We start from the raw sequence: 24,789 nt of genomic DNA, 5'->3' as shown, positions 1-24,789 counted from the left end.
GAAAAAAAATGAGTTCTTCCATTTGATTCTCAATAGTTTACATTATGAAACCAAAGAAGACTTCACCCTCTTTGAAGTTATGAACATTCCTTCTCTAACATTGTAGACCAATAAGGTACTTCTGTATGATAGTGGCAATACAATTCATCTAATCTTCTAGTAAGTTCCATGAAAATTCAATGTAATGCTTTCGAGTGCTTTGTTATCTCAACTATTTTCTTTCCTTTTCTTCAAGTAGACAAAGAAAAACTAAAAAGTCTCAAAGATTATCTTCCTTTGAGTTTGGATCAAGTTTTACCACTCAAGTTGTTGTTGTATTAAGAACATTTAGTTCATCTTTGCCACCATGCACTTCTTATTTAGGAGCATTTAGGAGCAAATTGTAGTTTGTCACACCATTAGAAATAATAACAAACATCCAGTTTTGGCCTACAAACTCTATAAACTTTACCTTATTGAATTTTTCCATCAAATTCACACCAAGATTTTCCAATGCTAGTTGAAACCCATATAAGCTCAAGTAAGTAGAATATTGTCTTATATAAGGACATACTTCTCCTATGAAAACATTGTCTCTTTTGAAAAAACTTATTTACTAACTTTAAAATTAGTTGTATGTTTCTTATGTAATTCCATGAAGCTTGTAACATTGATAAATAAATTGAAGTTAAAAATAAATATGATCTATCACTTGAAGATGCTTGTTATCAAGGACCCTCTTAAGCTCTTGCAACATTCTAATTCCATCAGTGTCAATGTTGGCCATAGCTTCAAGAATGAAAACAAAGGAGTGCATCATTTAAATGTAGTTTAAACTCAATGTGCCAGAATTTAGAGTATGTAGAGTTTATTAGATCATCTAAAATCCCCATCAAAAGGTAGATCATGCTAAAAAAGTTAACATATTTTCATATGAACTATTTAAACATGCTTTGATTTGTGCAAGTAGATCATTTAGAATCACATAAAATGGTAGATGAAGCTTAAAAAATTAATATAATTCCATATTAACTACTTAAACAAGTCAATTAAATCTGACCCATGTGACACTAAATATCAAATTGGGGAATTGATTCATCTAAAGGAAACCTCTTTCATGGGGTGATAAAAAATAATGAGATTTATGCAAGTAGAAGAAATGGGTGGATTTCACAACTTACAAGACATATCCAAAATAACATACTATAAAATATCTTCTTTAACCCAAAGATCCTTTTCATCCTCTATCCATCTCATCAGTTTGTGTTCAATAGTAGATCATGGCATGTAAATATGTGTGATATAGCCATTTTTTCTATAAATATACTTTATGAAGATGAAATATATTGGAGAATCTATGCATAAAATGATAATTCTTGGAGCTCTTATGGCATCTATATACTGCTCAATATCTATGTATATATTGTGGTGTTTGGGATATTTCCAAGAGCTACAGTACGAGGCCTTGAAATGATCATTATCAATCTCAGTATAGAAATGGCCACCTACAATGAAAGGAAGTAAACTTTGTTGAGTAAAGCAAGTACTTCATTACTTATTTCACCAATTTATTTTAAGAGGTACAAAATTAAAAACTAACACTTTCAAAACAAATGTAATGTATACTTCTTTTTTCATGGGTACTTGGCAATGAAATAACAAGAATTATCAACATACTATTGTGATAAGACCTATCTCAATATCTCCAAAGACTACTCCAAAAAAAGCTCCTATGTAGACTAAGAAATCAATTGTGTCCACTTGCTAGAGATGATAAGCTCTAGGGATATCAATTAATCCAAGCATGTCTGAAATTATAATGGAAGAAAGGACTACAAGGGGAGTGTAATGAAAGAGTGGAGTTAAGAAGAGGAGAGTTAACATCACTCCAATGAACATCACAATGTTTGATACTACTGTCTTACAGCTAGCATTGAAGTTTATAGCTAACCTTGAAAGGACACCTAAACCTCATGAAAGCAAGGCTATTCAGTACTAAAACACAAAAACTTTAATGCTATACTAAGTTCAAAACCTAAAACTTTAGGATTCCAAACAAATAAGAAGCCCGAAGACTTACCCATTGTGAGGTAGTAGGAGAAACATGAACCTATAATGTTCATAATGCTAATGGCAATCATCTCCTTATTACCATCAATATGGTAGTTCTTAATGAGCCCAAAAGTTCTACCAATTGCTATTCCTTCCTATTTTTATGTCACCCAGATTAGTCTAAATGAATATGACATATGAAGATATCATGAGAAATGGCCTTGAAGGAAACACTAACCTAATAAGGGAAACATCATTCAACTGCCTGCTATAGTATAGTCAGATCGGGGGCCTACCTAGGTATATCTTCTTTTGCCTTTGTGGTATGAGTGTTTATGTGAAGCACCCAGCTTTCTTGGCCACATAGAGATAGGGAACCCAAGAAGGGACTGGGCCAAATGCCTACCGAGAATTGGCTGATAGCCTAGACATTTAATTTTTTATGATGGCCAAGCATTCAAAATAATTATAGGCTCCAGTAACTCATTAATAAAAAGCTCACCTCTACCTCTAACTAGGAAAGGTCCTGTAAACTAGATAGTATAGAACCGAGAAATTTTTTTTCACCCATTATAAAGCTTTGTCTTCATCTACAATTTTCTATCATAAGTTTTCTCCCAATTGTTTGTCTTGTCTCTTTATTTCTTTTGTCAATTCCAACAGATAATTTGTTGTTTCTAAACATCTAACTAATGGAGTAGTAATTAGTAAGAGTTGATTAATATAGGAAAGTGTAAAAATATGTGTTTGATTTTCACTAGGGTTCATAGATCAAACTTATAGTAAACAAAAACATAAGTGAGCTACACTTTATTGCTTGAGACTAATCTACCTAACCTATGTTATTTTTACTAAGTTAAGTCTAGATCCAAGGCTTCCTTCTCATTTTTGGTTGGCTGTAAGAAAAAAACTTGAGCCATGTATATTCAATTTACACCCTATTTCAAATGTTAATGAAGGTTTTTAGATGTAAAAAATTGAAAGAGAGGATTATGCAAAATGTTTCAGCCATATGCATTTAATTTACACCTAGTTTTAAATGTCAGTGAAGGATTTTAGATTTAAAAAGTTGAAAGAACCAAATATTGTCTTTAATAAAGAGAGCATGCATGAAAAGGGGCACTGAACGATCTAGACTATAGGAAGATCCCCCCACTACTTCTCATTTCCAATTATCATTCAAACTCTTTAGCTAGTGTGAAATCTATGATGAAGACTTTTATTAGGGTTTCTTTCGATATAGAGTCCATACATAAAACATAACATATATCATAAGATGATATAGACTTTAATATTAAGCCTATTAATTAACTAGTTCTTATATGTGCAAATACCTTCAATAATTTAGATGGGAGCTTGGTAAATGTTTCAGTTATTATGGTTCCTGGGCTAAAGAGTAGAACAAAGTCATTATGGAGGAATCACTGAAAGCATCCAGCCGCTTCCTACTTCATAGTTATGGCATGAAATATCACAAGTAAAAATGATCAAAATTAGTAGAGCTAATGCAAAATCCCATGAAATCACTAGAGTTCATCCTCCCACAAAATCACCAAATGTAATGAAAAATTTATTAAACTCAAATGCATGCTTGAGCATCTTTATCAAAATTTTAACTTTGGATAATTTCAACTTGTGAGAACTCATGTTGTTCGTCAAAATTTTGACCAAAGTAGGAAATGTATTTTTTTTGCAACCAACACGGGAATGAAAACAAAAAATAAGGAGGATTTATAGCTTTGGTCAAAAAATTTGGTAGACAAACGGGTGCAATGTACTAGTACTATATCTATTACTACTTACTTGGCTTCTATTTTCTTTGATGTAATGTATTCCCAGATCGATCACAAATTAGTCAAATAGGGGCAAATGTAGTAACCTAAAAATGGTCATTTAGACTATTAGCCCCCTTCTTAGCATGTTGGCTAAGTTTAATTAATTACTTAGCTAGAACAAATTTCTAATAATCAATTAATTTGATTATAATCTATAGTTTGACTATGTTATCCTAAGTTCATTATTTGATTAAAAGAACATGTCCCCTTTTAATTAAATAAAAGACCTCATTCATCTAACCCACTTAAAGTGCACACATAAAGTCCTTTTCTAATTTTCAAATTAAAAGAAAAGGATTTGTAACTTTTGTCAATTTATATTCTATTGGTTGCCTTGTGTGTGCATATGGATCACTCTTCTTTTTAAATTCCACCGTTGATCATCCACCATCTTCATCTTGATCTCTACCATCCATATGACTTTAAAAGGGAGAGAGCTTTCTCCCTCAAAGGATCCACACTCTTGAGTATTTTTATGCTACGAGTTTAGTATTTGAATTCTTGAGAGCTCTTTGTGGAGAACTTCTATTTATTGTCTAGATTCTCTCATCCATGGTATTTTTAGCATATGGCCTTCTAGTCTAGTTGCATGTTAATGTAGTTCCTTTACAATAGCTTATCTCACATAGTTTAATTAGCATGAATGTAACACTTTCATTTCTTTATCTTAGTTGCATTGTGCATTTCATCTTAGCTTACTTATTGCATGTTCAAGAGTTCTTTGACACTAGCATTCTTGCTCTTGTTTAAAGAATCTACCATCTCATGGTTTACTAGCAAGGGCTATGTTCCTAAGGCTTAGCTGAGAACTCTCTTTATGCTTATTTGTATGCCTCTTGCACTCCATGACTAGGGAGCTCTAAGCCGCTATTCAAACTTTCCAATCTATGGAATACATTGGATAAAAGGGTTTAGAAAAGTGCACTTTTCAATTGTAAAATAGGACCATGAGCTCTACATCTGTAGATATTGTGGATAGATGACCAAGATAGCTTTGGGTAAGACTAAGTAGTGGAGAGGTTAGTTGGATGACCTAGTACTAGTAGTATGGTAGCCATGGAGAGAGATTAAGTCATGTGATGACACTCAAGTGAAGCTCCACCAAATGTTTGCATCCTGGCCATTGATTGGTCACTCGATCCAGGTGATCAAGAGATTTCATCTAACCCACATGTGGTGACAGCACAGTCAGCCACAAGATATCTCATAAGAGTATTATACCTATGGTCACTTTACCTTAGATGTGGAGAGAGGATGGTATGTTAGACTAGATGAGGGTAGATCTATGATCGATGCAAGCTCAATTTTTGTAACTTAGTGGGATTACTTGGCAATGGTAGTAGATGGGGGCTTGACTCCTGTACCTATGAAATGTGGCCTTTGTTACATCACAAAAACTTCAACATGGTCTTTATTTGTGGATTCATCTTGGAATGAACATGAGATTGTTCACCCAAGATTAGCCCTGTAAGCCAACCTATTGCCTTCTATCTAAAGGGATTTTGCTTATTATATATCCTTAGATTCAAGGTGTAAGCAACCAGACCCTCTAAGAATGAAAGATTTAAAGAAATGCAATTAATCTATGTGATATGTAATTACTCTATATGAAAGATGCAATTAATCTAAGAACATGTAAATAAAACTAGATTAATGATATACATTTTAAGAACTAGATGAGATTAAGCTAAAAAGTATGAATGTATGAAAATGTGTGAGAAAAAGTGAGTATGAAATTCAATAGCAATTCGATAGCAACAAGATTCAACCTCTATAATGAGGAACTAGGAGTTTCTTAAATAGAATTCTTGGAATCCATCAATGAGTGAGATCAACTTGGATCAATGGTCAGGATTGAAGCAAAGATTCAGTTAAGATGGAAACTTCCTTGTGCAGGTGAAGTGAATTGTTTCAAATCTGAGTGTGATGAGTGGTTAACTGAACCTTTCATAAGTATGAGAGCAAGTTAACTATATTGTTTCCAATTTTGAGAAGTAGTTCACTCAAAGTTTCTATTTTGAACTAAAGAGTAGAATTAGGAAGAATATTTAATTTAATAAAATGAGTTATGCTCTCATAAATACCTTTTCTATTTAATTAAATAATTTTATTCAATTAATTAAAGACACTTCTCTATTTAATTAAATAATTTTGTTTAATTAATTAAAATAGACATATTTAATAAATTTAATAAATTTAATCCCGTAGTACATTAGCCTTAGGAGATAATTTAATTTAATAAATTATGAATACTTTAGATTAAATTAAATTGAAATCAAATAGGTTTAATGTGGCTAATATGAGTGTGTACTATAGGGATTAAATAATGAGTATGATGAATGTAGATTAGGGTTTTCTACATCTGACAATTACGTCAATTAGCAAGTAGCAGAATGAGAATTGTCTATTAGAATAGGTCTTAGAATTGACCAAAATAGACCAAAATTGGTGATCATGGCAATGAGCCAATTTTGAGGTATTACATTTTGCCCCTCTTTGAATGAATGTGTGAGCAAGACGTTCAATTCAAAGAAAATTAGAAAGCATGATGCAAGGATCAAGAAATGAGATTGGTTTTGAGATTGATGATACGAAGACCAATTGATAAGCTTTTAAGGACTATCTCTAGAGCAGAGCTTAATCCCAAGGAATCCAAGTACAATACTTAGATACCTAAAATTGATAAACATTTAAAAGGTTTCTTCAGAACGAAGCTTGACCTTTAAGGATCTAGATAGAAACACCTAGATACCTGAGATTGAAAGCATTTAAAAGATTATCTCCAGAATGGAGCTTAACCTTTAAGGATCCAGATAGAACACCTAGATACCTGATATTGAAAGGATTTAAAAGATTATCTCCAAAATGAAGCTTAACCTTTAAGGATCCAGATAGAACACCTAAATACCTGAGATTGAAAGCATTTAAAAGATTGTCTCCAAAATGAAGCTTAACCTTTAAGGATCCAGATAGAACACCTAGATACCTAAGATTGAAAGCATTTAAAATATTATCTCCAGAATGGAGCTTAATCTTTAAGGATCCGGATAGAACACCTAGATACCTGAGATTGAAAGCATTTAAAAGATCATCTCTATAATGGAGTTTAACCTTTAAGGATCCAGATAGAACACCTAGATACCTAAGATTGAAAGCATTTAAAATATTATCTCCAGAATGGAGCTTAACCTTTAAGGATCTAGATAGAACACCTAGATACCTGAGATTGAAAGCATTTAAAAGATTATCTCCAAAATAGAGCTTAACCTTTAAGGATCCAGATAGAACACCTAGATACGTGAGATTTGATAACAGATAGCAAGATCAAATTATAAGTCATAGAACCATCCCCAAAATGAGGCTTGATCCTCAAGAGTCAAGGTTTAGATAGTCTTGATACCTGTAATCAAATAATGACAAGATGAAAAAGATGCTAGAAAGAGGGAACAAGATGCCCCTAGTGATGAGATGCCCCGAGCAATAAGTATTTAATAATGTAATCATCCTGCCCCCTTGGGTGCAAAATTGAAAGATGACACACCGAAAATGTGGCATAAATTAGTAGAAGAAATTTGAGAATGTTTGAAGAAATTAGAAGAAGATTCAGAGTTAATTTGCAATGATTTTAAGGTCCTGGAGACCAAGTTTGACCAAAAGTTGGCTAGATTTGACCATAGTTGACTTGAGTTGATTTTTTCAAAAATAAATTTTGAAAACATGAAGAATTTTGAGTTGAAAAGATTCCAAGAATTGCAAAGTATCAAAAAAATTAGGATTGCACACGAGTTTGATTGCATTGATCCCAAAATTTTAAAACGCATTTTTGAGCAACTTAAGTGTGTCAGATTTTGAATTCTATCTCAAAAATAGATTCAAAGAAGCCAAAATAGCCAAGAGGGATGATTGATCGATCATTTGTGTAGTCATTAAGAAACATGATACTTTGAAGAGATCAACAATCCCTCATCACAGAAGGTGAAATTAGATTTGCAATTGAATCGCATGCTTATGCAAGTGAAGTATGCAATGCAAGACTATATTAAATGCAACCCTAGGTTTGGTTACTGAGCCTTGACAATTTATCATCACTGGACATAGAACAAAGATTGTATGTTATATAATTCCCACTGACATTGCAATCATGGGAATATGAATAGACCATACATTATAGGTTTGTCGAATTTAAATGTAAGCATTCGAGGCACAAGAAGCCAGAATGAGCAGAACATTTGTCCCTTTTAATATAGCAAGTTAACATAAGCATCAAAGCATAAATGCTAGAATGACCAGAATGTTGCTTGCATGAAAAACACACCAAACACACAAGAGATCCATCTTATGCTAAGTATTAGTATTTATTCTATCTGCAAGGACCCTTGTGTTTGTAACCTAAGACATAAGTGTGCTAGATATACATGTAGTGACTCGTACATTCACTTAATAGGATGAGTATTAGTATATACTGTAGCATGAAGAGTTCACTCCAATAGACAACGAGAAGTACCAATGTTATATATGTACTCATATAAAAGGAGTCGAGGTACACCTGGCCATCCAATGTGAGATGGAGGCTCTTATAGTGGACACCCCTCTTATAGGAATATGTCAACAAATTGAAACTAAACCCCAAATAGAAAGCAAAGAAAAGATCATGCCCCCAGTCATTACCTCTCTAATAAAAAATGACATCATCAAGTTGCTTGAGGGGACATGATAAAGAGAAAACAAAGGAAACAAAGAAAGAGCTTAGTATATCCAAACAAGTATGTCATTTTGAAATTATTATTTGTCATGGGATTGATGTTAGGTGTCAGTGTCTAGAACATGTTTGAAAGAAATCTCTTCAGTAAAGTGACAATAGTAGGAAGATGTAGTTAGAATGATTGGTGACTGAGGTCAAAGAGGAAACTTCAAGATGAAGAACCTAAAAAGGACTAAGCAACAGTAGATGGACATAGTTAGAATGACTAGTGACTGATGCAAGAGAGATTTTCCATAAAGAATTCTAGAGACGTGACCCAAGAAATAGTAGGCAAACATAGTTGAAACAATTGGTGACTATTGAAAAAGAGATTCTATGATGAGAATCTTGAAAATGAGGTATAGTGGCGATAGTAGGCAGACACAGTGAGGACCACTGGTGATTTTCACGAAGGAGATTCTATGAGGAGAATCTCAAAAATAGTGACACTAGCAATAGTAGGCAGACATAGTGAGGACCACTGATGACTGTCATGAAGGAGATTCTTTGAGGAGAATCTCAAAAATAGTGATACTGAAGGGTAATGCCCTCGAACTATGACAAGACTCAATCAATGGATACATGAGCAGAAAGCAAGAAAAGTAGGAAAACAACTGTACAGGTAGCTAGAAGATGCACTGCAAGATGGAGCATTGGGAACAAGATGCACCTGTTTACCAGGTTTTCACCTTTTTGGCAGGATTTTATTTTTTTTGCTACCATGATGCCTATTTCTAGGTTTTCACCAATGATACTTTTTTTTTTTCAATTTTTTTGTATTTTTCTCTTTTTGAATTTTTTTTTTTTTTGTATTTTTGATTTTTTTTCACTTTTTTTGGTGTTACCAAGGTGCCTATTGCTAGGTTTTCACCAGGGTAACAATTTTTTTCAGGACTTTTTTGAAATTTTTTGGATTTTTTTAGGACATATAGATATGTACAAAGAGGTACTACTATCAAATCAACTATAAAACTACTTTAGGTGGAGAGTGTTGATAGGTTCCTTTAGCACTTCTCCCTCAGTTGTAGAAAGTTGATAGGCGCTAGATCCATAAACTATAGTAATGATGTAGGGACCAAGCTAGTTTGGTTCAAACTTTCCTTTTTGTACTCACTGTTGTTGATTCTTAGGGTTCTCTTGTAGGATGGGATCACCCAGCTAGAAGTCACATGGCTTGACCTTCCAATTGTAGCTTCTTGCCATTCATTGTTGATATGCTCACAAATGATCAAATGCTACTTGTCGACATTCATCCAGTAACACAAGCTCTTGAAGCTGAGCTATCCTATAGTCATCATCAGTGATAAGGCCCTTCATAGATATTCTCAAGGTAGGAATCTCAACCTCTATTGGAAGCACAAAATCCGTGCCATACACCAAAGCAAAGGGAGTCGTGCCTGTTGGGGTCTTGATGCTTGTCTTATATGCCCATAGGGCTAGATTGATCTGAAGATGCCATTTCTCCTCGATTTATTAACTGTGTGATGGAGGATTTTGAGGATTGTCTTATTGGATGCTTCAGCCTAGCCATTACCCTGGGGGTAATAAATGCAAGATCTAAGCTAAAAGCTCATGATGGGTGCAAGAGAGAAAAAGACAAGAAAATAGAAATTCTCTACAAAAAGCTTTTTGTATTCAAACTCCTTCAAAAATTGGTCTTCAAACCTGCAGCATAACGATAGCATAATCATGGGTGTCTAACATGAGGAGAGGGCTCTCCCTTATAAAGGAAATTATGGAGGTGAGAGGCTTCTCACAATCAATATGGGATAATAGAGCTTGATCCATGTGAGACAAAATTCCACCAATAAGGAAAGAGGAGTGGTTGAGAAGAAAGTGGTGATCCATGTGAGACAAGATTCCACCAATTAGAAAAGAGGAGTGGTTGAGGAGAAAGTGGAAAGATAAATCCCACTTAGATCACATTTTTAAGTGTAGAGAAATTAAATAAAAAGAATTTATTTTATTTCCTTTTTTCATCAAAAGAGATATTTAAGTGGGATTTTTATTTAATTAAAATGGAGCATGTTCTTTTTAATTAAATAGAAGATATTTAATTAAATTAAAAGAGAGGTTTTTCTCTTAATTAATTAAATGTGGATGAACTGTTTAATTAAAAGAGAGGTTTTCTTTTAATTAAATGGGGATTTTATTTTATTTAATTAAAAGAGAAGATTTTCTTTTAATTAAATAATACTTGGAATAAAATGATCAATCTTAGAAATGAAATAAATCGAATTTGATCAAGAAAATTGATTTGAATTGATTTAATAAAATATTACAAACCATTGATTCAGAAAATTTGATAAATTGATAAATTGAATAATGGGGGCCCATAGTCTAGGCGACCGTTTTTGGGTGCATACATTTGCCCCTCTTTGACTAATGTGTGATCGATTTGGGAACACATGTAGTCAAAGAAAGAAATTGAAGTGTGAGGTCAATTTGGGATCACAAAATAACCCAGATGTGTGGTCGACTCAGGAACACATCAGGACAAAGAATACAAATAAATTTTAACTTGAAAAAGTCGAGGATAAAATTGATAAAACTGAATCAAGGATTGAAATTGATAATTACTGTTTGCCCCTCTTTGACTAATGTGTGATCAATTTGGGAACACATGTAGTCAAAGAAAGAAATTGAAGTGTGAGGTCAATTTGGGATCACAAAACAACTCAGATGTGTGGTCCACTCAGGAACACATCAGGACAAAGAATACAAATAAATTTTTACTTGAAAAAGTTGAGGATAAAATTGATAAAACTGAATCAAGGATTGAAATTGATAATTACTGCCCCCTCGTGATCGAAATCGAAATGAGATAGAGGAGAAACAACAAATTGATAAATTTGATCAAATCAAACAAAAGATAAGGTTCTTGATGTAAGATGAAAGATATAAGAATCATAGAACCAAGGTAGATCATCAAGCATGAAATATTATGCCCCAAAGGTGATTTAGAAGAAAAGAAGTGGGGAAAAAGAAAATGGAAGATAAAAGTTTGAAAGATATGGAAAGAAATAGAAATAAGAAAAGAAAATGCTCCAAAAAATAATCAACTGTTTAAGATAGAAATTTCGATTGAGATCATTAAAAAAAAAGGAAATTAAGATCAAAATGTGACCACAATTGATTAAATGTCCACAATAAAGATGAAAGGAGAACCCTCTCAAACTCATAATGTAGCCTAAAAATGCAAACTAACATGAAGTCTAATAATGCAAGCTACATGAAATGCAATGGTGTACTTGCAAAAGAGCAACTATAACATAGGATTTTGTGTTCATCATTCATTAGAGAATGTAAAAGAACTTATTTTCATCATTGGGCCATTATTAACGGACATCGAAAAATCACACAATCATCATGACTAGTTACAAATGCAACTATGAAGATATGAATGCGATTTATATTGGATTTGAAATGTGGAAAGATTCTAACATAAGCATCAAAGACATAAAGGTCAAGATGACTTCGATGTTAGCTTACCCAATTTAATATAGAAAAACTATGCTCGCATCAAGGCATAGATGCCAAGATGACTGTAAGAATGGTTGTGCAAAAATAATCAAGGATGATGTCTCAAATCTCCTAAGTATTTCAAGGGGACAACAAAAGACACTCTAGAGTTCAAGACCACACCCACAAGCAAAAAAAAACAAATAAAAACATGTCCCATGCCCCAAGTCCTCTAGCGATGCATCCCGGAGAGACTTATCAGACAAGGACACTCAACAAAAATCAATAATAGTCAGCACACAAAGAAAAGATCATGACATAAGTCAAGCATTAAGTGTTGCATTTAAAAATTTAAGTGTGTTAACTGATACTGAGTTCTGAGGACAAGGATCAAATGCTTGCAGGAAGGTAAGATCACATGATGATACTGGGTAAGACCAAACCAATAAGTGTTGAAAAACACTCGATGTCAATGGGTGTTGAAAAACACCATTTGCGAGGTGTCCTAAAGACTCACACATCTAAGAAACCAAAGCTAACATAGTTATGCCCCCTAGACAAAGACCAATTCCAAACCAAGGTAACAAGGAAAAGGCATGGTGGAGAAAGGCTAAGTGTCGAGGACATGTGCTAAGAAATAGGGGTGCAAAGGCCTCAAGTAGTACTCGTTTCCAAGTTTTCACCACTTGGATTTTTATTTATTTATTTATTTTTTTTTCAGAACTTTTTATAATTTTTTTGTATTTTTGGAATATATAATTTTTTTGGAGATGCATCAAAGTGCCTATTGCTAGGTTGTCACTAAGAAGATCATTTTTTCAGGACATTTTTCAAATTTTTAGAATTTTTACAATATATCATTTTTTTGAATTTTTTAAAATATATCAATTTTTTTGAATTTTTTTTTCAGGATCAATAAATATGTACAAAGATGCCCCTAGACAGAATGGGCATTAAACTCTTAAGCAAGATAACATTATGCAGTCCCAATGTCTAACAAGGTGGAGGACATGATGAAGCAATAAGCTAATGGATATTATGGATAAGCAAGGAGTGTATGAAGCAAGTGAAAGTGATCTTCAAAGGTTGACTCCTCAAGAGTACCCAAGCTAGGGAAAATTTGTCATGCAAAGAACATTTGGACAAGAAATGAAAGGCCAGTATAGGATAATTCAAGAAGGCATAATGTAAAAGTGGGAAAGATGCAATCCAAAGGAGTAGATATGTCAAGAAGCTTCATAGCATCATATTTTACTCTTTTTTATTAGATCAAAACCAAAATGGTAAATGGGAAAAGGATAGCGAAAGACTAGAATGAATGGAGGAAAATCGATATGAAGGCTAAACATGAAAGGAATGAAAACAAGATCATAATAAGATATCTCAAAAGATAGCCAAATGTTTGTCTATAGGTCAACATTGTCAAGATCAAAGAGAGAAGATGAAATGAATGAAAGATGTAGAAGAACTACGCATGATGCCTATTTGTTAGGTTTTCATCATGGTACTTATCCAAGGCACCACAAGGGAGTGGTTTTCACCATAGGATGAATTTATTTCTCTTTACTTTTGCTACCAAGGTGCCTGATTACCAGGTTTTCACCAAGGCACATTTTCAAATTTTTTATTTTTTTTCTTTCTTTTTTTTTAAAATCTTTTTCAATTTTTTTTGGAAGAAGTCAAGCTTTTGAGATAATGCTCTTTGAATGTTTAAACCATGATATACAAAGGAATTCAAATGATATGCTCAAAGATGCTAATAGGGAAAGGAAGATGGGAGACAAAAATGGAGGATATGGCTTTATGCGAAGTAAGTGAGATTGAAAAATGGAAATGAAGGCAAGATCAACGTCAACACACACCTTGAAGGGTGGTGAGAGGATGGAGAAAATGTGAATGAAGGAATATGGGGAGTGGATAGAAAAGGTTGCAGTTTAGGCACATCGAATGGAAGAATGCTTTTGGAAGAAGATGAAGCGGAATTCTTTGGAAGCTTAAATGTCAAATTTAATTGTTGTTCAACATTAGACTCTCTCAAGAGATATTTTGGAATCCATATAGCCTTAGGCTTCTTTTCATTTCTTTTTGATGATTCAGAGATAATATCTTCAATGATGGATTTTGGAACCCATACTTGTCTTATAATTTTTTTCTTAGATATCTCTTTTGACTTAATGCCCCCATGTCGATTAGAGGAGACATGGTGGTCTTCTTTTTTATATGGATTCTTGAATTTCTTCTTTTTCTTGTATTGACCATTCAAGTTACTTCCAAAAGAATTAGGTCTTGTGGAAGAAGAAGGATGATATGACTGGTTTAGATGAGTGGGTGGATGAAAAGGATTCAAGAATATGCATCTACGTTGATCTTGAGGAAAGATAGGAGAGGGAGGGACATAAGGACCCAAGATGGAAGGAAAATATGAAGGATTTAGTATTGGTGGGGGAGGTCCAAGGATGGATGTAGAAGATGCAAAAGGGTAATCAATAAGTTCATCAACATCTATATCACAATCAAGGACATCAACATCTTTAGAGTGAGCATTAGGATTTTCAATAATATCATGAACATTTTTAATAGGAGAAACTTCATTTATAAGAGAACTTATAGCTTGAGAAGACTTAGGAAGAGTAGAAAGTGGAAGAACATGGAGTGGTAGAACAAGAAGATGGAACACTTTGATCTTGACAAGGATATTTAGATAGCATAAGTGTAGAGTTTTTCTCTTGATTTTCAATAGGCTCAACTTTGGAAGTAATAGCATCATTTTTAATAACCTTAATGAAAGTATCATCTTTGGAAGGAGAAAGTGTACTAAGGCCATTTTTATTGTCAATAAGCTCAGTGGTGCCAGCAATATCTTGATCTTGCTTAGGAGAAGACTTAAGACATGGTGGAATGAATGAGAAAGGGTGTAAGGGATCAAAAGAACCATGAAATGTATCAGAAACATTGTGAAAAGGATTGGAAGACATGGAAGGTTCTTTATCTTGATCTTTTTTTATATTCTTTTCTTTATCATTTTTAGAGTCCTCTTGACATGAAGCCAGTGCTAAGGAGAAGGAAGCATGTTGGAATTGTATGGAAGACTTTGGAATAGATGATGAAGGACTAGCTGAAGTAGGCATTATAGTGCATGAAGGCTTAGGCTCTTTAGGTTTAGCATTGTCAAAGGTATTTGTAGCCAAGTGAAGGTTAGCTTGAGTTTCTTTAAGAGGTAGCCCTTGAGGATAACTATAGGGAACTACATGAAAAGCATTAGGATCTTTTTTGGATGAAGGATTGGTAGGAGATTTGAAAGACTCTGAATCTTTAAGAGATGTATGGATAGTGGAGGAAGTAGAAGATGAAAGGGGACCATTAGAAGACAAAGGTTCAACATTAACATGATCTTGCTCAAGAGTGTAATCTTTATTTTCAGCATGAGGTTTCTTAGAAGAGGAACTCTTATCCCATTGATGTTGTATTTCAGCACAAAAAAATGCTTTCTCTTCGTCAAAAAATGCAGATTTATCATTTAGGTATTGTTCACAAAATTTATCAATGTTGTTTTCAAGATTTGATTCATGTGAATTACCATCAATATCTTTTCGTGACTCATCCCCTTTAAGCACAAGCATAGGACTAGGAGGACTTTTAGGAACTGTAGGAATGTAATAATCATCATCATCATAATCATTGTCACTATAGGCATTGTAGATAAGCATGTCGCAAGACTTTTCATGTTGTTCATTAAGATCTATCTCAATAAGAGGAATAAGACTCTTGGTAGAAGTAGAAGAAGAATGATATTGTGAAGAAGAAGTAGGTGAAGACCTAGATGGATGATATTTAGAAGAATCATGGTAAGATTTAGAAGATGAAGAATGTGAATGATATTTAGAAGAAGCATGATAAGACTTAGAAGATGAAGAATGTGAAGGATATTTAGAAGAATCATGATAAGACTTGGAAGATAAGGAATTTGAACGATATTTAGAAGAATCCAGATAAGACTTGGAGGATAAAGAATCTATATGATATTTAGAAAAATCATGATAAGACTTGGAAGATGGGAAATATTTGGAAGAAGGATATTGTGATTTGATCTTGCACATGATCCTAGCAAAGGTGTCTGATTTATCCATTTTTTTAATCACTTTTGTTGCAATGTTAGCATCCATGCATCTATTGGAGTGACAACACTTTTCAAATTCAAGAAGGAGGTGGATTTCATCTGAGCTCAAATGAGGATCCCTAAAAATATATCCAAGATCCATGGTTCTAGAAGAAGAAGAATCAAGTATGGAAGAAGAGAAAGAATGAATAGAAGAAGGTAGACTATATGATAATAGGAAGAAAAGAATCAAGAAGACATGAAGAAGAGGAAGAGTGAAAATGACAGATTAGAAAGACATGGAAGATAAAAAAGAAAGAAGACCAAGAGTCATTTTGGGAAATTTGATACCATTTGAGATCATTTGAATTTTGAGAAACATGTAATAGCACTTGTAATCAACATGAAAGAAAAGGCACTAGTTGATAGGATAACCCTAAGAAACGTTGGTACCAAACTAGGATAGTAAAAGCTCTCACTTGTCCAAAAGAGATGTGATAAGATAGAATTTTGCAATAGGTGTAAACCAACACTGCCACAGAGGTGCTCACAACTTTGGGTGAATACCCTAGCACATATGGACCAGGAGGATGATTGACCCAAATTATAAATAATTAAAATTGAACTTTGATGAAAGTGAATGGACAAGAGATTACTAAGACTCTCCAAGTGTAATATCAAAGGATCCAAGTGTATATCTTTCTCAATAAGGATAGTTTCTAACTTACCAACTCCAAACAAGGTCTCTTGTGAAATCAATGATTACTAATTCAAGAGGTCAAAGCACAATAACTCATGGTGCAAAAAGGCTTTTAACTATGAGAAAAGTAGCCTAATCCAAATAGGACCAACCTAGGGAGACTAGAAATAATGGGATAACAAAGTTATTCGATCGTAAAGTCTCAACTCAAGAACTTAGATTTTGTTCATTTTAAATATACAACTAGATGTATCAATAGATTCTTTATCATAAACCAAGCACGCTAGATAGAAAATAGGGATTTCAAGCAAACAGTCTTCAAACAATGAACAAGGGGCAAAGCAACCTTGCGCATAAGCAATCAAGTGACTTAGTTTATGCTAATCCGTAGGAGAGTTAATTGTTTATGTTCTCAAAGAGTTTCACAATCATTGCATACATCCCTAAAAAATAAAAGTTGGCCTCTCTAAGGTTTTTAGTAATGGTTTGACTCTGCAATTTTTATGATTCACAGGGGTGACCTCCAATCTCGGCGCACCGAGGTTTTGACACAGTCTGAGAACTTAATCTTCAAGAGCTGCTAGGGAGATTTGACAACCCATAATGAACCATACCCCATGGAGATTTCTTCAACGAGGACATTTATATAGCGATTGTTGCAACCACGACAGAAGTGGCTATTACCGCTTGAGGTTTCGTCCGCAGTTTGCCCTGTATAGGGATTGTCTGATATGGTTAACCCTCTCTAAAGGTGACTGACTCACAATAGTGGACCACAAGGGGACTTAGCTTTCAGATCCAAGGTTTTGACACCTTTTCACTTTTAGCCCAATCAAAGCAAGCAGATTAATCCGACACGCTAACTAAGATTATCTCAAGATCTATGATATCAACCCCTAGTGATCTGTCAACCTCTTCAGAGAAAGGATGCCTCAATCAACAAGTTGAAGATCCATCTATCTAAGAGATTCTCAAAGTATCCTCCCCACCTACAAGGAATCTGTCTTTGAGAGGAGTTTCACTAGGAACTCACTCCCTCAAGATCCACGAATAGTATTCATGGGGCCTAATTACTATGTGTGTACAGATGTTAATTCTCCAAAAGCAAATCTATGCAAGAATAATCAAAAAGCACAAGGTGGTACACTTAACGCTTTAACTAATACAAGGTGAGTCCAAAGATGTGGAACACTTAACCCCTCACATAAGCCAAAATGAGTCCACAACTCAAAGATTAGTGAGTTCTAGAAAGCACAAGAGGGTTGCCAAGTGGAGCACTTAACGTTTCTATCCTGTAGACCCCTCCCCTTTAATGTGGCACTGATCTTGCAACCACGGGGTGGAATGAGGGGCCGGTGGATTCAACGAGTCCAATAACCCAATATAGCTATCTAAATCTATCACTAATAATCAAGCTTGCTAAATAAAAATCAATGGAGCTTACAACCTAGTATCAATTATGCATGTGTTTGAAAAATAAAAGCATAAGAAAAACACACAAGCTAGACACGTGAGAGGTTCATTTTAAGGTTCTAAATCAAAGTGTTATAAGCCAAAGAAGAATATTGAAGTCCTCGCAACGCGCTTAGTAGATCTTACCTATTTTTAACAACTTTAGCACATTTTTTTAATGAAATCACAACTTGCTGCTATGCTGTTCCAAAAAAAAATAAAAAAAAACAGAAAAACTCAAAACAGTGAGCAGTTAGCAAAAAAAATCAGAAAAACACGAAAATCCCTGCAAAAAAAATACAAATAACCTAGTCAACATGATTAGACCTTTTTTTTGCTATGATTTCAAACCCAAAAATAAAAATTACAAGAAGAGACCCCTAATAAAAACTAAAGAGCTTTCGAAAAATGTAAGAAATTCAAAAAAACTTCTTCATTTGTGCCCTAGGGACCCAATTTTTCAAAATAGGCCAGATTCATCAAATTGAGTTTTTGATCTTTAATACGGCCTCAAAATTCAAAACACAAAGAAAGAACCACCCTTAGAATTCAAAAAGATTTCTGAAAATGTAAATTTTTCTGAAAAATATGCTAATTTGCGATCAGAAATGGCTTTTTATGAAAAATAAAGAGAAATTCATAACTCACGCAAATCATGTCAAAATGATCTGAAAATTGAACTGGGACATGTTGGGCACATAATCAACGCACAAAAAAAATTTTAGAACCAAAATCTAAGTGGTTCAAAAGATAAGATTGAATCTTTAAACCAACTAGATTTTTTGCCTGCAAACCAATCTATATATGGGTTGGCCTTAAAACCAAAGTGAAAAATTTACAAAAGCACTTGATTAGATCTAATATGCTGCTGTAAAAAACTAGAGATGAAAAATAAAAGCAAATGGAGCTAGAAACTTGATTCAAGCCCCATGGTGGGTGCCAAAAATGTGTGCTAAAATGTTGTCACACTTCTATGAATCATTACATGTAAGAAAACTCAAGAATGAGCCCTCACAAATTGATCCATAGCTCTCTACTCATAGAGTGCAAGGGTTTTCAATGGAGGCCCTCAGTTTGACCTATTTTTGTGCCCATGCAAGTACACCATGAGATGAGAGATTCAAAGAGGAAAAGCAAGAATGCTAGTCTCCATGATCTTCAAATATGCATGAAAGCAAGATCTAATCTATGAAAGAAAAATCTAATCTATAAATGCAAGATCTAAGCTAAAAGCCCATGATGGGTGCAAGAGAGAAAAAGACAAGAAAATAGAAGTTCTCCACAAAAAGCTTTTGTATTCAAACTCCTTCAAAAATTGGTCTTCAAATCTGTAGCATAACGATAGCATAATCATGGGTGTCTAACATGAGGAGAGGGCTCTCTCTTATAAAGGAAATTATGGAGGTGAGAGGCTTCTCACAACCAATATGGGATAATAGAGCTTGATCCATGTGAGACAAAATTCCACCAATGAGAAAAGAGGAGTGGTTGAGAAGAAAGTGGTGATCCATGTGAGACAAGATTCCATCAATTAGAAAAGAGGAGTGGTTGAGGAGAAAGTGGAAAGATAAATCTCACTTAGATCACATTTTTAATTGTAGAGAAATTAAATAAGAAGAATTTATTTTATTTCTTTTTTTCATCAAAAGAGATATTTAAGTGGGATTTTTATTTAATTAAAAGGGAGCAAGTTCTTTTTAATTAAATAGAAGATATTTAATTAAATTAAAAGAGAGGTTTTTCTCTTAATTAATTAAATGTGGATGAACTATTTAATTAAAAGAGAGGTTTTCTTTTAATTAAATGGGGATTTTATTTTATTTAATTAAAAGAGAAGATTTTCTTTTAATTAAATAATACTTGGAATAAAATGATCAATCTTAGAAATGAAATAAATTGAATTTGATCAAGGAAATTGATTTGAATTGATTTAATAAAATATTACAAACCATTGATTCATAAAATTTGATAAATTGATAAATTGAATAATGGGGGCCCATAGTCTAGGCGACCATTTTTGGGTGCATACAGGGTGGATTTGTGCCACCAAGTTGATGGCCCATTTTTGAAATGGCCATGTTGTAGTAGAGGGAATCAACTCTCTGGCTAGAGCATGGATAAGATTTCCATGTAACTAACACTACTTGTAGGACCTAGCATACTTGATAGCTTCTTGCTCCATTTTAGGCTAGTAGTAACTAGCTCTAAGGAGTTTGCAAGCTAGTGTCAGGCCATTGGAATCAACTCCACAAATCCCCTCATGAACATCAATTAGTGCATGTTTGGACTCTTTGGGTTCTAAAAACCTAAGGAGTGTTCCATCGAGACCTCTCCTATACAGATCGTTAGCAATAATGACATAGTGTGAAGCATTACAGATTAGATAATGTTTCTCATTCTGAGTTAGACCTTCTAGAATGGTTTGATTGTAGAGATAAGAATAAACTATGATTGTAGCAGGATGATTCTTGTCCAACAATAGAATAGATCACCTTAGAATTAGGGGTGTCATAGGCTAGGTAGTGTAATGCTTCCACCAAGAATTCATGTTGGAGGTCATTTTTAGGCCTCTGTAGTAGGAAGGCCAAAGTAGCCATGGCATCAACCACTTTATTATTTGCTCGTGGAACTTGTTGGAAGGTTATATGTGCAAAGTACTTCTTTAAGTCATGAACCATGCACTTTTAAGGAATTAGTTTCTCATCCTTTGTTTGGTACACATCATTAACCTGGTTAATGACAAGCTGAGAGTCATCAAAGATGTCTAACTGATCCACTCTCCATTCAGCCGCAATCTTCATGCCATTGATCAAAGCCTCATATTCAACAATGTTGTTTGTACAAGGAAACAAAATCTTGTACACTTTGGGCAACGAGTATCTCTGTGGTGTAATAAAGAGTAAGCCAACACCTAATCCTTATTGTGTGAAAGACTCATCGAAGAACATAACCCATGTGTGGTGTGTGAGTGTCAGAATTGACTCATCTAGGAAATCAATGTGCATTGGCAGAAGACTCTATATGGGTGCATTGGCCAGCTAATCTAGAATTGCCTATCCCTTAATAGCCTTGTGTTCAATGTATTGGATGTCAAACTCACTAAGTATCATAACCCATTTATCCAATCTTCTTGTGAGAGCTGCATTACTAAGCAAGTACTTTAGTGGGTCTATTTTAGCCATGAGCCTCATAGTGTGGGTGAGCATGTAGTGTCTCAACTTTTGGGAAGCAAAGACAACTGCCAAGCAAGCTTTCTCAATAATGCTATAATTTTTCTCATAAGAGATCAATGTAATAAATATCCCTTTCTTTTTTGTTATTATCTTCCTAAGCCAATAGGATTCCTAGGGATATTTCAATTGTGAGATTTATAAGAGCAAAGGCTTCCCATGGATAGGAGGCATTAGGATTGGTGGATTGACAAGACATTGTTTGATTTGTGTTAAGCTTTGCTCATAATCTTGGCTCCAATTGAATTTCACACCCTTATGTAAATTCTTTGTGAAGGTTGTGATTTATCCACCAATTGTGAGATAAACTTGCGAATAGATTGGAGCCTTCCTTGTAGTCCTCTCATCTGGTTGATGTTTTGAGTGGTGGTATATCCATTATTTCTTGTACTTTCATTGGATCTACCTCAATTCCTTTTGCAGAAACAATGTATCTTAGCAACTTTCCTGATGTGACCCCAAATGCCCATTTCTTAGGATTGAATCGAAGACTGAATTTTTCCATACAATCTAGGATGGGCCCCAAATCTTGTAGATGAGTATTTCATTTAGCACTTTTGACCAAGGTATCATCAACGTAGTCCTCCATGGTTCTATGCATCATGTCATGGAAAATTGTAGTAACAACCCACTGATATGTAGCACCAGCGTTCTTCAAACCAAATGGCATAACATTCCAACAAAAGGTTCCCCATGCACATGTGAAAGCCATTTTCTCCTAGTCTTCTAGTGTAATTTTTATCTAGTTGTATCTAGAAAAACCATCCATAGGTGAGTACATCTCATAGCCAGCCATCATGTCCACAATCATATCAATATTAGGGAGTGAAAAGTCATCTTTAGGACATGCAAAATTAAGATCATGGAAGTCTATACAAACCCTGATAGATTTATCATGCTTGGAAACTAAAACAATATTGGATATCCATTTAGCATAATGAATAGCATGGATGAAACCAGCTTTTAGAAGTTTCTTCAATTCTGCTTTGACAAGCAATGAAATGTGAAGATGCATTTTTTGAAGCTTCTTTTTAACTGGTTTGATGCTTGGTGCTATGGAGAAGTGATGCATGATAAGATCAGGATCCATTCCTGGCATGTCAGAGTATGTCCAAGCAAAATTTATTTTCTTCTCTTTGAAAAAGGAAATGAATTCTTCCTTCTCTTTAAGTGACTATGACTGTGCTAGATGTATCATATGAGGATGTTCTTCTGTGCCTAGGTTAATTGGTTGTGTTGACTCTATTAACGCTAATGATCTCTCCTAAAAGTGACTAGGAAGTGCATCAAATATCTCATCTATGGGTGCCATAGAGAGGTTTTCACCCTTGGATACATCTTTTTTTTTATAACTTTTTTGAGTTCAACACTTCCACGATGTGGTTTTCACCATCAAACCTTTTGCATTTTTTCTTTGTAATTATATGACTCAGATATTTGATGTCAGCCTTAGTCATGTTGACACTCTGCTCATTGATGGAAGACATTATAGGTTCAATAGCATTTAGGTAACAAGCAAGAGAATAATCATTCTGGAATGTGGGGATTTCACTAGATGCATTAGGGTTCCAGTCTATAAGCTTGGGATGTGTGAGTGAGAGAGTAGTGGCTAGTTCAATTACATTCACAGTATAGTCATTAAGTTAGAGTGTTCTCGATCAATTGAAAGTAGAACCTTGTTTTGCATCCTTGTAAGGAGTAAGTTCACCTTTCTTGATCATAAATTAATTGATGCAGATAGCTTGTGTGATCATGTCTTCAAAGGTATGTGGACCTTGAAGTTGGACTCTATATCCAAAATTAGGTAGGAGGTTATCAGTGAAAATGTCAAGCTTCTCCATTTCTAGAATTTTGTGGGAATACTTATTGTACAGTTGTCTCCACCATTGGAGGAATGTGAGAAAAGTTCTCCAACTTTCTGTTTAAGGCTGCATAGATCTCGAATATTGATAAGGTGTTGTATGTTATGAGAATATTACTGAACAAATAGATTGGCAATTTCATCAAACATCTTGATACTAGGATGTAAATGTGAGAACCACTCCAAAGCCTAACCACCTAGGCTTCTAGGGAATAAACACATGAGGTATGTTTGATCATGTATAAACAAAGTGCCAAATTCTCACAAGTGATCTTGGGGATTAGTGGTACCCAAATTACTTGTTTTACTTGGGTAGCTCTACGCCTCATGGGAAAGGCAACATGTTTATGCTTTTGTCAAATGGAAATGGACAAAGAGCATCTAAGGTGTATGTTTTCATGGGTTTCTCTTTCTCATGCATAATTTGAGCTAGTTGGTCTTGCATAATTTTCAATTGTTTCTGGAGTTTAGAAGTCTTAGTTTCTTCTTCAGGCATGATAATGGTTTCCACACTGAAATGAGAGGGTAGCTTAGCTCCTCTTGGGCAAGTTTGAGAAAGTACTTTTCTTTTTCTTCATTGAGTAGGATTCCCATGACTTTTTGAAAGTTTTTGTCTCTTTGACATTTTGTTGTGTTCAGGGAGTATTTCCACCTCTTCCTATTCCTCATTAGTTTCATGGTCTTTCTCTTTCTCTTTGTCATTCCTGGGTGGTTCTTGATGTTGACTATGACTACCATGTTTAGGTTCATGATTAGTCATTGTAGGAATGTGTTCAATTTCAGTGTGTTGTGTTTTAAAAGGTCCTCTAAAAAAAGAATCAAAAATCATGTTTGGTGATATAGGACCTCTACCTATCTCAGTATCTTCTCAATACAAAGGATTCCTAATTTGTTGCAGGTTTATGGAAAATCTTCACTAAATTTGAGGTGACGTGACAGGTGAGGGGGATCGTGAAGATGACTCACTAGCTGAACTAGATACAGATTGTGTAATGAAAGGTAAGTGGCCTCTTCCATGATTACGTCCCCTAGCATGGCCTCATCTAAGTCTAAGAGGATAAAACATGTTGTCACTCCTAGTTGTGATAGTCATAAACAAGGACAAAGGGCAAGAACCTAGACAAGGACTGCACTAAGATTGAGTCTCAATAAGTTAGGACAAGAATGCCATATACTAAGGCATGATGATTTTGATTTGAAGGCTAGAATAGCCAAAGGTTATGACTATTGTAACATGGAGTATGACAAGCACTAAGAAACAAGAATCCAAAGAAGTAAAAGGTAAGACTAGTCAGAATGGGGATCACAAATCTTTTTTTCAGCTAAATGCCACTATTCAAGACTATGCATGGATAGAAAAGTACAACTCAGTGCAGGCAGC

At 34.4% G+C, this 24,789-nt stretch overlaps 1 pseudogene; it reads right to left on the bottom strand.

Annotated features, from left to right (window-relative positions):
• Nucleotides 1-77: 77 nt before the first annotated feature.
• LOC149578407 (sulfate transporter 3.1-like) overlaps nucleotides 78-24,789 on the bottom strand; it is a 162,402-nt pseudogene continuing 137,690 nt past the window's right edge.

Source organism: Cupressus sempervirens, chromosome 1 (genome assembly GCF_028749045.1).
Source record: "Cupressus sempervirens isolate cs-2001-9-10 chromosome 1, ASM2874904v1, whole genome shotgun sequence".
In the NCBI taxonomy this organism is placed as follows: domain Eukaryota; kingdom Viridiplantae; phylum Streptophyta; class Pinopsida; order Cupressales; family Cupressaceae; genus Cupressus; species Cupressus sempervirens.
Note: the sequence above shows the minus strand (reverse complement) of the source record. Positions and strands in the feature narration are given on the sequence as shown.